The sequence below is a fragment of the Artemia franciscana genome, chromosome 21 (genome assembly GCF_032884065.1).
Source record: "Artemia franciscana chromosome 21, ASM3288406v1, whole genome shotgun sequence".
In the NCBI taxonomy this organism is placed as follows: Eukaryota; Metazoa; Arthropoda; class Branchiopoda; order Anostraca; family Artemiidae; genus Artemia; species Artemia franciscana.
This window is the reverse complement of record NC_088883.1, coordinates 3,897,095-3,908,774: the sequence shown is the minus strand read 5'-3', so window position 1 is coordinate 3,908,774 and position 11,680 is coordinate 3,897,095.

Sequence of the window (11,680 nt, the reverse complement as noted above, 5' to 3'; positions counted from 1 at the left end):
TCATAGAAACAAACGACTGGTTATTCCCTGGTGGAAGTTGAAGGTACTAGCGACAGTGAAACAAAGTCAGGAGTAACAACTGTTGCAGTAGAAATGCCAGGAGAGCATCGGTTAGCCCTTGAGTGGGATAAATATAATCGCGAGATATTGAATTCCATCAAGAACACGAGGTTAGAGATGACTCATACTCCCACGGAAATTAAAGACAATTCAATGAAAAGCAAACCATCGGCTTGTTTTTTTTTTGGAAACATAGAAATCTTCTATTGTGACAACGCCTCGAACATTTACTAAAGAAAACGTAAATAACGAGTTAATAAAAATCGTGAATTAATCTATATGTCAGAGAAATTTCAACCAGGAAGAAGTTCCTCCAAAATTTTGGATTAAATATGGTATACGTTCTTACACGGACAGGAATCTGACTTATCCTCTTCGATACCGTGAATTATACGATTTTATCAGAGATAATCTTGAACAAGTGCACCTTATGACAACTGATATACAAATACTACAAGTAACTTTGAATGCAACTGCGAAAAATATTAAAGACAATAAATTGAAAAACTACATAAAATAGTGTGATAAGTTTGTTATTATTGTAACTTTTGAAAATAAAAAGTTTCGAAAAAAAGACTCTGAGATAGGTTAACAGGGTTTTAACATAGTCTAAAAGAGATGAGTAGGATTCCCCCCCCCCAAAGTCCACATAAAATACACACAGACAGATGCACACAGACATACACACACAGACAGATACACACAGACAGATACATACAGACATATACACACAGAGACATACACATACACATACAGACAGATACACAGACAGATACACACACAGACAGATACACATACAGACAGACAGATACACATACAGACAGACAGATACACATACAGACAGACAGATACACAGACAGACAGACAGATACACATACAGACAAACAGACAGACACACACACACACACACACAAACACACACACACACACACACACACACACACACACACACACACACACACACAAACACACACACACACGTACACAAACACACATATACACATAAACACAAACGCACACACACTGATTTTTTTTCTGTGAAGCTGCCTCCGTGGTGCTCTCTGCATGATTATAGACAGTACCTAGTTCGTTTAATATTTTCAATCAGTATTATTTGTAAATTTGAAGGATAAATACACGATTGGAATATATGACACTGAATTTATTGGCTTGAAATCATCATCCCATATCCCATGGAGTTGAATTTAATTTACACATTTAATATTGACTAAAGAACAGGAAGAAATTGACTGTTATCTCTGGAATGGGAAAGATAATATGTTAGACTATGATAAAAGCTTGTGGAGCACTATATTACGACATTTGAACCGTCTGAGATTGTGTGACCGATTGATTACACCTTATAACTCAGAGAAGTCAGAAGTAAGAGAAAATACAAGTTTTCGGAGTTGAAGCGCAGTATGTAAAAGGTAATGTGCCAACAGAAAAAGTTTTGATCGAAAACTCTGACCTCAAAATTTTAATTTAGAATAGTTTAAATGCTTCAAATTTGAAGGGGCTTATCACTGTCTTGAAAATGAGCTTAAGTTCTTCGCAGAGTGTATGCCAAGGGAAATACCTGATTGTGTACAATACAGTACAATACAGCATGGTATATCATAGGAAGGCCGTTTTATGGATGCGTAAAAGTGAACTTTGAGCAATAAACATCTTTAAGCTTAACCTGTCATTAATTTTAGGGCTGATATCAGAAGCAATCACATAGCTAGTTTAAAATTAATCTATGAGGGATGAAAACATTGGAAGAGAAATGTCTGTATGTGACTGTATCATCTGTAAAGGCCATTATCATGGATTTATCAAATCTCATGAGTCTTATGAAATCAATTTAGATTTCATTAGACTATGGCCACAAACACGTGGACATTAGGATATATGTGGTGAATCTAGAAGAGATGAGAAAATGTTGTATGATATGAATTCGACTATAGTGGAGAAAAACTCAGTTTTAGGTTGGTCCAGTAAGAAACTAGCGAAAGAAAGGACACCCTTATCGCCCAGTGAAAGCTTCAAATCACAAAGATGGTCTTGGAAAAAGGAGGTAAACTATACTAGAAAGGGATCACAATGAGCAAAGTAAAAGATGAAGCAAATCAGGGTCCCCCTACAGAAGTTCTCTACATTTCTTAAGAGATTACAGAAAATTCGTATAAAAGAAATTTGGCATGCTAGAATTCATCATGACTCTGGAAGAACTCTCATTTATCAATTTATGCCAAATCTCGTTACTGATGGCACTTGTTCAGAATGTTTTGATTTTATATTTGCAACAAATATTATTTACAATAAAATAATAATATTAAGGGTCAGATATGTATGAACAGGATTTTTCATCAAAAAAAATAATAAAAGCATTTTAGAGAGCATCAAACTCACCTAATTAGTAATTCCGAGAGTTTTAGTTGCTAACTGAATATCGAACATTTAATAAAAGCATTTCCGAGTAGAGGAAACTCAGATAGTTGATAAGTTTTCATATGCTTTAGTGCAAAGAACTCAGCTAGTTGGTAAATCACAAGCGCCTTAGTTGCTGACTGAATATAAAAAATTAATAAAAGCAATTTTGAGAGCAACAAACTCAGCTAGCTGATTAATTTCGTATGTTTTACTTGCGGGCTGAGAGCATAAAATATTTGATAAAAGCACATTTGAATAAAAGAAAAACTCAGCAACTTGATAAATTCCGTTTGTTATACTTGCGAACGGAGTACCAAAAGTTTAATAAAAGCACTTTTAACTAAAAAAAATTCAGGCACTTGATAAATTTCATGTGTTTTAATTGCAGAGAAAAAATAAATAAGTTCTTTTGAGAACAACAAATTCAGCTAGCTGGTAAACACCGAGTTTTTTTTATTGACCAACTGGGTATTAAAAGTTTTAATAGAAGCACTTTTGAGTACAAACTCAGCTAATAGGTAAATTCCAAGTGTTTTAGTTGCTGACTGTTTAACAAATATTTAATGAAAACACTTTTGAATTCAAAACTCCGCTAACTGACGAATTCCGAGTGTTTTATTTTCTTGCTGACTACCAAAAATTAATGAAAGCGCTTTTGACTAGAACAAACTCAGCTAGTTGATAATTTTAAGGTGTCTTGGCTGCTGAGTGAATAAAAAAATTGATTAAAGCTCTTTTGGGCATATCTAACTCAGCTACCTGATAAATTCCGTATTTTACTTGCAGGCCGAGTACCAAAAATTTAATACAAACACTTTTGAGTACAACCAACTTAGCTAGTTGATAAATTCTGTCTGTTTTACTGGCAGGTAGAGAATGAAAAAATTGGATATAAGCATTGTTGAGAACTTTCAAGCATAGCTTCAAGTATAGCTTGTAATATGTCACGTGGCAAGCATAGGCTTTTCAAATACCGCCCCCTCCCCAACTCTTATTCTCCAATTAACTGTCTCCAAGGTGCAAGTGACGCAACATTCCAATGGCGCAAGGGTAGGCATTTCCGAACACATGGTGGTTATTACACAATTTAGACAAGGCTAGTAAATTTATGAATTTTTATTTTTTCTATGCTAGAACAAATTTTCTAAGAATAGGTCTAGGTTTTTCACATATGTTTCCAATATGGCATAAGTAGTTAGGAGATATAATTAAACATATACTAAATGATCCTCCATTCTCTACCCCTTTTCCCTCACCACCACTATTACTCTTAATTTTTATTTCTTATTCGCGTATTCCTAATTTAAGGCACGGAAAAATTGCGTGTGACCCGGTAAAGTTTTAAATTAACCTGGTTTCTACACAGCTAGCGGCTAGAACCTTCCGGAAAATATGCTTAAATCGATTTTCATACGTTTGACTTCTTGGGAAAAGTGTCTAGCAACAAAATTGAGATCCTTTGCTGGAGGTACTTTTGGACTAGATGGTGAATGAGAATACTCCCCATAGGCTAGACGAAAATAGCGACGAAGACCACACTGCTTTTCCATAGCAAACAAATACAAAGTTGAAACAATAGGGGAAATCTTTCCAAGACAGTGGAACTCAATTATGTGGATATTTCGGCCCTATGTCAAAGAGCCGTTTTCAGCACAATACGAGGTAGAGAGAGAAAAAAAAATGTATATTTAAACAAACTTACACTAAAATGCGAGAATTAAAACTAATAATGTTTTTTAAAAACTTTTTTTAAACAGCTCTAGCATCCTTACTTAAACGAAGTTCAACCAGGACTTACAAAAAGAGTGAAGTGACCTGATAAATTCATTCAAACAAAAGAGAACTAAGTGATTAAATGCAATTTCTCAGAGCCAACCTTGCATTTTCAAGAGCCTGCCTTAAAGACCTTTTCAAAACTGGTTCAATACTATTATAAATCGGTTTAGTAAAATATTTTGTTAGATCATTTTTAATTAAGTTTGAGTATATAGAATTTAATGAGTACTCCCCTAAGTCCCTGTTCAAAACATCCAACAAGTTTCACGAACAAAAATCAGCATGCAACAAATTTCATGAGCAAAATCAGTTTCACGAGGAGGAAAATCATTATACAAGATTCACGAAGAGAAAAACCAATATGTAACAAGTTTCTCAAACAAACAAAAAAATCATCGCGCAATAAGTTGCACGAACAAAAAATCAGCACGCAATAAGTTCCATTTAGCAAAATCAGTTTCGCGATGAGAAAAAATCAATGTACAAGTTTCACAAAGAGAAAATCAACATTGAACAAGTTTCACGAACAAAAATTAGCACGCAACAAGTTCAATGAACAAAAATCAAGACGCTACTAGTTCCATGGTCAAAATCCCATGTTTCATAAGGAGAAAAATCAACATGTAACAAATTTCACGAATAAAATTCACCACGCCACAAGGTCCAAGAACAAAAATCAGCGTGCAACAAGTTCCATGAACAAAACCAGCACGCAATAAGTTCCATGAACACAATCAGTTTCACAAAGAGAAAAATAAATGTAGAAGTTTCAAGGAAAAATCGACATACAACGTGTTTCACGAACAAAAATCAGCACGCAACAAGTTCAAATAAAACAATGGTCATCTTTTATTATTCTTGAGGGGGAAAGCTTGAAAAAAACGTTAGGTTGATAATGTGTGCGAGAAGGGTATCATTGGGGAATGGTAGATTGTGCCAAGCTGACCTCAAATGCTAGGAGTCATCAGAATGAACACTTATGGGGACTTTTCATTATGTTTAAAGCATCGATTCTTGTGTAAACGAATATTTTTTGGAGGAAAATGCCTGAAAAACTGTCATATGTGTGATAATGCTTGCTAGAGGATGTCTTTTGTCAGCCATTAAGTGTCATAGACTGGGAATTGTCAGGGAACATCCAATCTAGCAATGAAATGGCACGATTCTGCTGTTCATATAAAAACGGTCGTTTTTTAGCTTAAGAACCCTAAGGTGTGATAATATGCACCGGAAGGGTGCCATCGGGAGAGGTACATTGTGCCACACTGGCCTCAAATGCTAAGAGTTATCAGAAGAATCGCTAATGGGAATTTTTTCCTTAAGTTTAGACGATTGATTCTTGTGTAAATGAACTTTTGCAGGAAAATGCTCGAAAAAATTTCATGTGTAATAGTGTGCACCAGATGGTGTCGTGTCCCATTAGTAGTTTGCCACAGTCTCGTGAACTGTTATGGGGGCATCTTGTTTGTGGGTGCAATGGTAAAGCATGAACTATTGGATTTCATGAATGATTTTAATCAGAAAATATCTGGAAATGTCTTACGAGTGATATGGGTGTTAGAAGGTGCCAAAAAGACTAGTCATAGTGTAGCACAATGGCGTGAATTGAGATGGTGTATCGCAGAGGGTTGGCTTGCAAAAACATGAACCAATGGATTTAAATCATATTTTAAAAAGAAGATATCTGAAAAATGTCTTAGGAATGATGAGCGGGATATCAAAAAGGCGCTAGAGGGGGCATTAATAGTGTGGCACGGTGGTGAGAAAATATGGTGTATCATTGAGTGTTTACTTGCCAAAACATGAGCCATTGGATTTAATGCATGATTTTAACGAGAAAATACCTCGAACATGTCTTAGGAATGATGAAGGGGATGTCAGAGGGTACCACATGGTCAATTGTAATTTGACACGGTGGCGTCAAGTGGAGTTACTGTGTCACAGAGGGTTGGCTTACGGAAGCATGAGCCATTGGATTCGCATCTTATTTTTAAGAAGAAAATATGTGGAAAATATCTTAGGAATGATTACCGGGGGGGGGCAGAAGATGCCAGATGGTCAACCGTAGTGTGCCGTGGATTAACATGTTGTATAACGGAGGGATGGCTTAAATAGATCATTGGATTCAAATCATAATTTTATTATAAAACTTATGGAAAGTGTCTTAGAAATGATAAAGGGTGCCCTGGGACAGTCATACTGTGACATGGAGGTGTGTACTGACATGATGTATTACGGAGGGATGAATTGCGAAAAATACGGATCCTTGAATTTTAATCATCTTTTTATCATGAAAATTTCTGGTAAACATTTCTTATCATAACATGTATTACTGGGGGGGGGCAAGGTGTGCCGCATGTTGCCAGAGTGGCGTTGATTGCTTAGCCTGACATGTTCTATACCTTAAAGTTAAGGTGGGAGATGTTAAATGAATTTATCAGCGGTAGGGAGGCTGAAATCTAACACTCAGTTAAAAGAAATGAGGGAATTTCATTAGGACTTGTCAGAAACGCCTCTGAATATTGCTTAGATCTATCTCTAATAGCAACCCCCTCCCTCTGAAATTGCTTGCTAGGGTGGGATAGCCTCAAATTGTCACTGTGGTGTGAGTATGCATAGCCTTGGCACAACAAAACCCGGAATATTCATTAAAAGTTCTCCGACGTAGCTTTTAATATGAATTAAATTTAAATCTAATAACAGCCCTTCACCCTGTGGAAATTGCTAGGTAAGACTCCCGCTGTTCTTGATTTCATGGATCTTTTTGCATATTATTTAACCTACATTAGGTTTTTTCACGTTTTGTTTTTTCCGCTATTGAGTTTTAACTGCTTTTTCTGAGTTTTAAAAATGCTTTCTAATTTTTTTTATTAATAAAATTTGTATATACAAAAGTTTGTAACTTTATATTTGATAGTCTTGGATAACAATTCATTACATATCACTAAAACATTTTAAGCATCTTATAGCCTTTGCACATAGGCATGCTCATTCAAGAATGAGCATTCAAGAACCCTTAGTATAAGTCTAAAATTATGTGTATTAAAGAGGAAAAGGAAAAACTTTTAGTTATGTATGAAGGAATAGCATATTTTAGCCATAATGGTGCTCTCGCTTTTAATTCATCTATGATAGCAAGTTTATTTGATAACACTATATAGCATTACATTGTAATTCGACTGTAAGCAAATTTCTGTAATCGATTTTCAACCCTGCTCGTCAGTTATTGCAGTCATACGAAACACGTAATACATATAATCGTTCTAGTATGCACAAACAGGGGATTCTCCTTGCGTGCAATAGGTTATTTCGTGGAATCTATTTCCTGAAGCATAATATTAGAAATAGATTGCTGGTCCAACTGTCTAGGGCGAGGTTCCATTGGATGGAAATGGTCCTTTCGAATCCTAACGAGGGAAAAATTATTGGAATATAAAGGTTCACTGGGAAAAACGGCTTGAAAGTAAATGAAATCCTGAACAAATAACGCTTTGAAAAAAAAGAAAATGAAATCTCGCAGTCGTCATTACGTAAAACATACGTGTGCCCTCCGTCGTTACGTAACGAGTAAGATTACGTCACATCCCCGTATGCACCGTCATTCCGAAACACCCCGCGTGTGCGCTGTCAGTAATACCCTTACATAATACCCTTACATACATAATACCCTCGTATGCCCCCCGTCATCCCTTAGCACCCACGTGTAAGATTGTGTCACATTTCCCGTTTACATCGTCATTACGTAACAACCTACGTGTTCTCTGCCATAACGTGATATGTCACGTTTGCACCGTCATTGCGCAGCCCCTAAGTATGTACCACAATGACGTAAAACCCCCATGAGCACCGTCATTACGTCATTACACCAACATGTGTGCCGTCCTCAGTAACAAGCGGAGATTTCCCACATGGGTCCCTAAAGTTTAGCATATCACGCGAGATTACGGCATCCTCAACGTAGAAAGACCCTCTTTAGAACGTCACAGAAACCTCTTGGAAAACATTCCCTATGATGTAACAGGTAAACCCTATTGCGTACGTGTACTATACACGTGCGTTATTGCGTCAGACACAGGTGTGCGAAATAACATCTTGAGGGGTAGTAGCTCCAATAGTTTACCCCCTGTATGGCTCCTTAAAATCATTGTTCCTTACGGTTTTGATTACGATTGATTTTTGCTCGTTTCCAGTTTGACTCGGCTATTTATTGTAATTTCTGTTCTTTTTTAGATCATTTATTTACTGATAGTGATTTGTGGTAGTTTTATACTTGGGAGATTATTTGACTTAATTTTTGCTCGTTCTTGGCTCAATAGAGCTCTTAACTTTTCTTTAAAAACTTGTCTTGTGAAGAAAGTTTTTAAATTAATTTCTGCTCGTTCTTATTATCTATCTTTTTTATGGAAAAAAATATTGAATATCTTTTCAGTTTTTTCTGTAAGAATTCCTAGTATGGGTTGCTATTTGCATGTTGGAAAAACTTTTTCAACAATTTTTCATCCTGACAGATAGTGTAATTTTTAATTTAATTTTATACTTTCTGAAATTGACCTAAAAAATAAAACTTAATATTATTTACAAAGTTTGTTATCCATGCTCTTGGACAACCTGGATACACCTACTCTTTTTATGTATTTAAATTGTTAGACCAGAAGTAGTTGTAGTAGTATCACCAAAAGTTTCAACTTAATACTCCCAGTCGTTCTCGATATATTGGCGAGATGTCTTATTGGCAACCATAAACACAATGCCTTTTGATCTATTTTAAAGCAACATTCAGTTTTAAAGCGTAATGGTCCAATTGCATAATTCAGGGGGGAGAGTGACATGAGTAATATCTCTAAAGACATTGCTGCTGCTCCGTTCTACTATGGTAAACAAAATGGCTGTCTCCAAATTGTAACTGGATGCGTTTGGAAAATGAATGGGCTTGAGAGAAGGGTTACTTGCCTTCCATTCTCGTGTTATTCTTAAAAAAGGCACCAGACATTTGCGCTATAATTGGAGTGCATAGGGGAAGACTTCCGCTTCATATATAACATTTAAACAAGTAAAAAAGAACTAAAAAACATTTTAAATGCATTTTGTTTTCAGTAAAGTGCAAATTATTTTACGGTGTTGAGAAGGGGGTTGACTAATTGGGGGTTGACTAATAAAAATGGCAATAATCCTTTCAATTTCCAGCCTTTTCCGAAGTTTCTACGGCAACAAATGGCCCTCTTAAAATTTCTATCAGATACATTCTGGGACAATATGAGGTGTGTGTGGGGGAGGAGTACTCACCCTCCGGTTACTCTGAATCTTACAAAGGGCACTAGAACTCATGATTACCATTCCGATGACCCCCTTCGAAAGTTCATACAATCACCCTTTCCATATGTACCTTATATACCCCCAGGGCATAACTTACAACCCTTGCCCTGGAGGCTGTAGGGAGGGGGAGGTCACCTCCAAAGTTATAATCTCTAAGCCTTTCAATTCTGTTGAACGAAATGGCTATCTCAAAATGTTGATAGGGTGTGTCTCGAGAAATGGTGGGTGTTGGAGGGGGGTTAGTTGCCCTCCAATTATTATCGACTATTAAAAAGGGCACTGTCCCTTTCGATTACCATTCGAATGCATATCGGGAAAATACGAGCTGAGGGGAGGGATCCACCCTCCGATCAATCTGAATTTTAAAAAGAGCACTATAAACTCTGATTACCGGTCCAAAAAGCCTCCTCCGAAGTTTATACAATCACCCTTTCTATATATATATATATATATATATATATATATATATATATATATATATATATATATATATATATATATATATATATATATATATATATATATATATATATATATAGGTAAAATTGGTGCAAACAGTATTATTGGCTTTCATATAAAGTGAATATACCACTCGATGCCTTTTTTAATGCTGTTTGACCTATGTGATTGTATGGATGAGTAGGGTTAAGGCCTCATTCAAGTGCTGGTCTATATTAATCACTTATGTAGGAAAACAGTCTTCCTTTTCTCCTTCTGTCTTCCTTTTTTTTATGTGTTTGTGCTGTTGCATTGGTGATTTCTCTTTTCGTTTTATATATATATATATATATATATATATATATATATATATATATATATATATATATATATATATATTACCTTATATGCCCCCAGTGCATAATTTACAGCCCTTGCCTCGAGGGATTTGGGAGGGTTGTCATCCTCAAAGACATAATTTCTGGATCTTTTAATTACATTGATGAAAATAGCTATCTCAAGAGTTTGATTAGATATGTCTGGTAAAATGGTGGGCGTGGGAGGGTGTTTGTTGCCCTCCAATCACTTTCTAATATTAAAAACCACACTGGCTCTTTCAATTTCCAATCGAATGAGCTGTTTTTGAAGTTTTTACGACAACATATGGTCAGCTCAGAATTTAGCGTAGGGCGTAGGGGGGATTGTATCCCCCAGCCAATCGCTGTGAGTCTTAAAAATGCACTAGAACTTCTGATTATCAATTCAATGAGCCTCCTTCTAAATTTATACGATTACCTTTTCTATATGTACCTTATATGCCCCCGGGGAATAACACAGCCCTTGCCCCGAGGGCTTTGGGGTGGTCATCCTCAAAGACACAATTTCCAAACCCCTCAATTACGTTTAACAAAATGACTATCTCGGAATTTGAATCAGATCTGTTCTGAGAAATGGCACGCGTGGGAGGGGGTTAGTTGCCCTCCAATCGCTTTGATTATTAAAAAAGGCACTAGCCCTTCCAGTTTCCAATCGAATGAGCTCTTCTGGAAGTTTCTAAGAAAACAAATGGCAATTTCAAAATTTGTATCAGATGTATTACAAGAAAATACGTGGTGTGGGGGGGGGGTATCCACCCTCCGATCACTCTGAATTTTAAAAAGGGCAGTATAAAACCTGATTTTAAATCAAATGAGGTCATTCCAGAGTTTTTACGATCACCCTTTATATGTATACCTTATATGGCCCCCTGGGCATAACTTAACCCTTGCCCTAAGGGCTGTGTGGGGGGACGTCACTCTCAAAGAATGTTTCCAGACCTTTCAAATAAGTTGAACAAAATGGTCCCCTAAAAATTTAATGTGTTTGGGGGAGTGGTGAGCGTGGGAGGGGGGTTAGTTGCACTTTGGACTATTTAAAAGGGTGCTTGCCTTTTCAATGTCCAATCGAACCACCTCTTTTCAAAGTTTCTAGGAAAGCAAATGGTCACCTCAAAATTTCTAACAGATGAATTTTGGGAAAATACGAGGTGTGTGTGGGAGGGGGATCCACCCTCCAATTACTTTGAATCTCAAAAAGGGCACTGAAACTTCTGATTGGCAATCCAATGAGGCCCCGAAGTTTGTACCATCACGTTTTCGATACATACCTTACATGCCCCCAGGGCATAACTTACAAC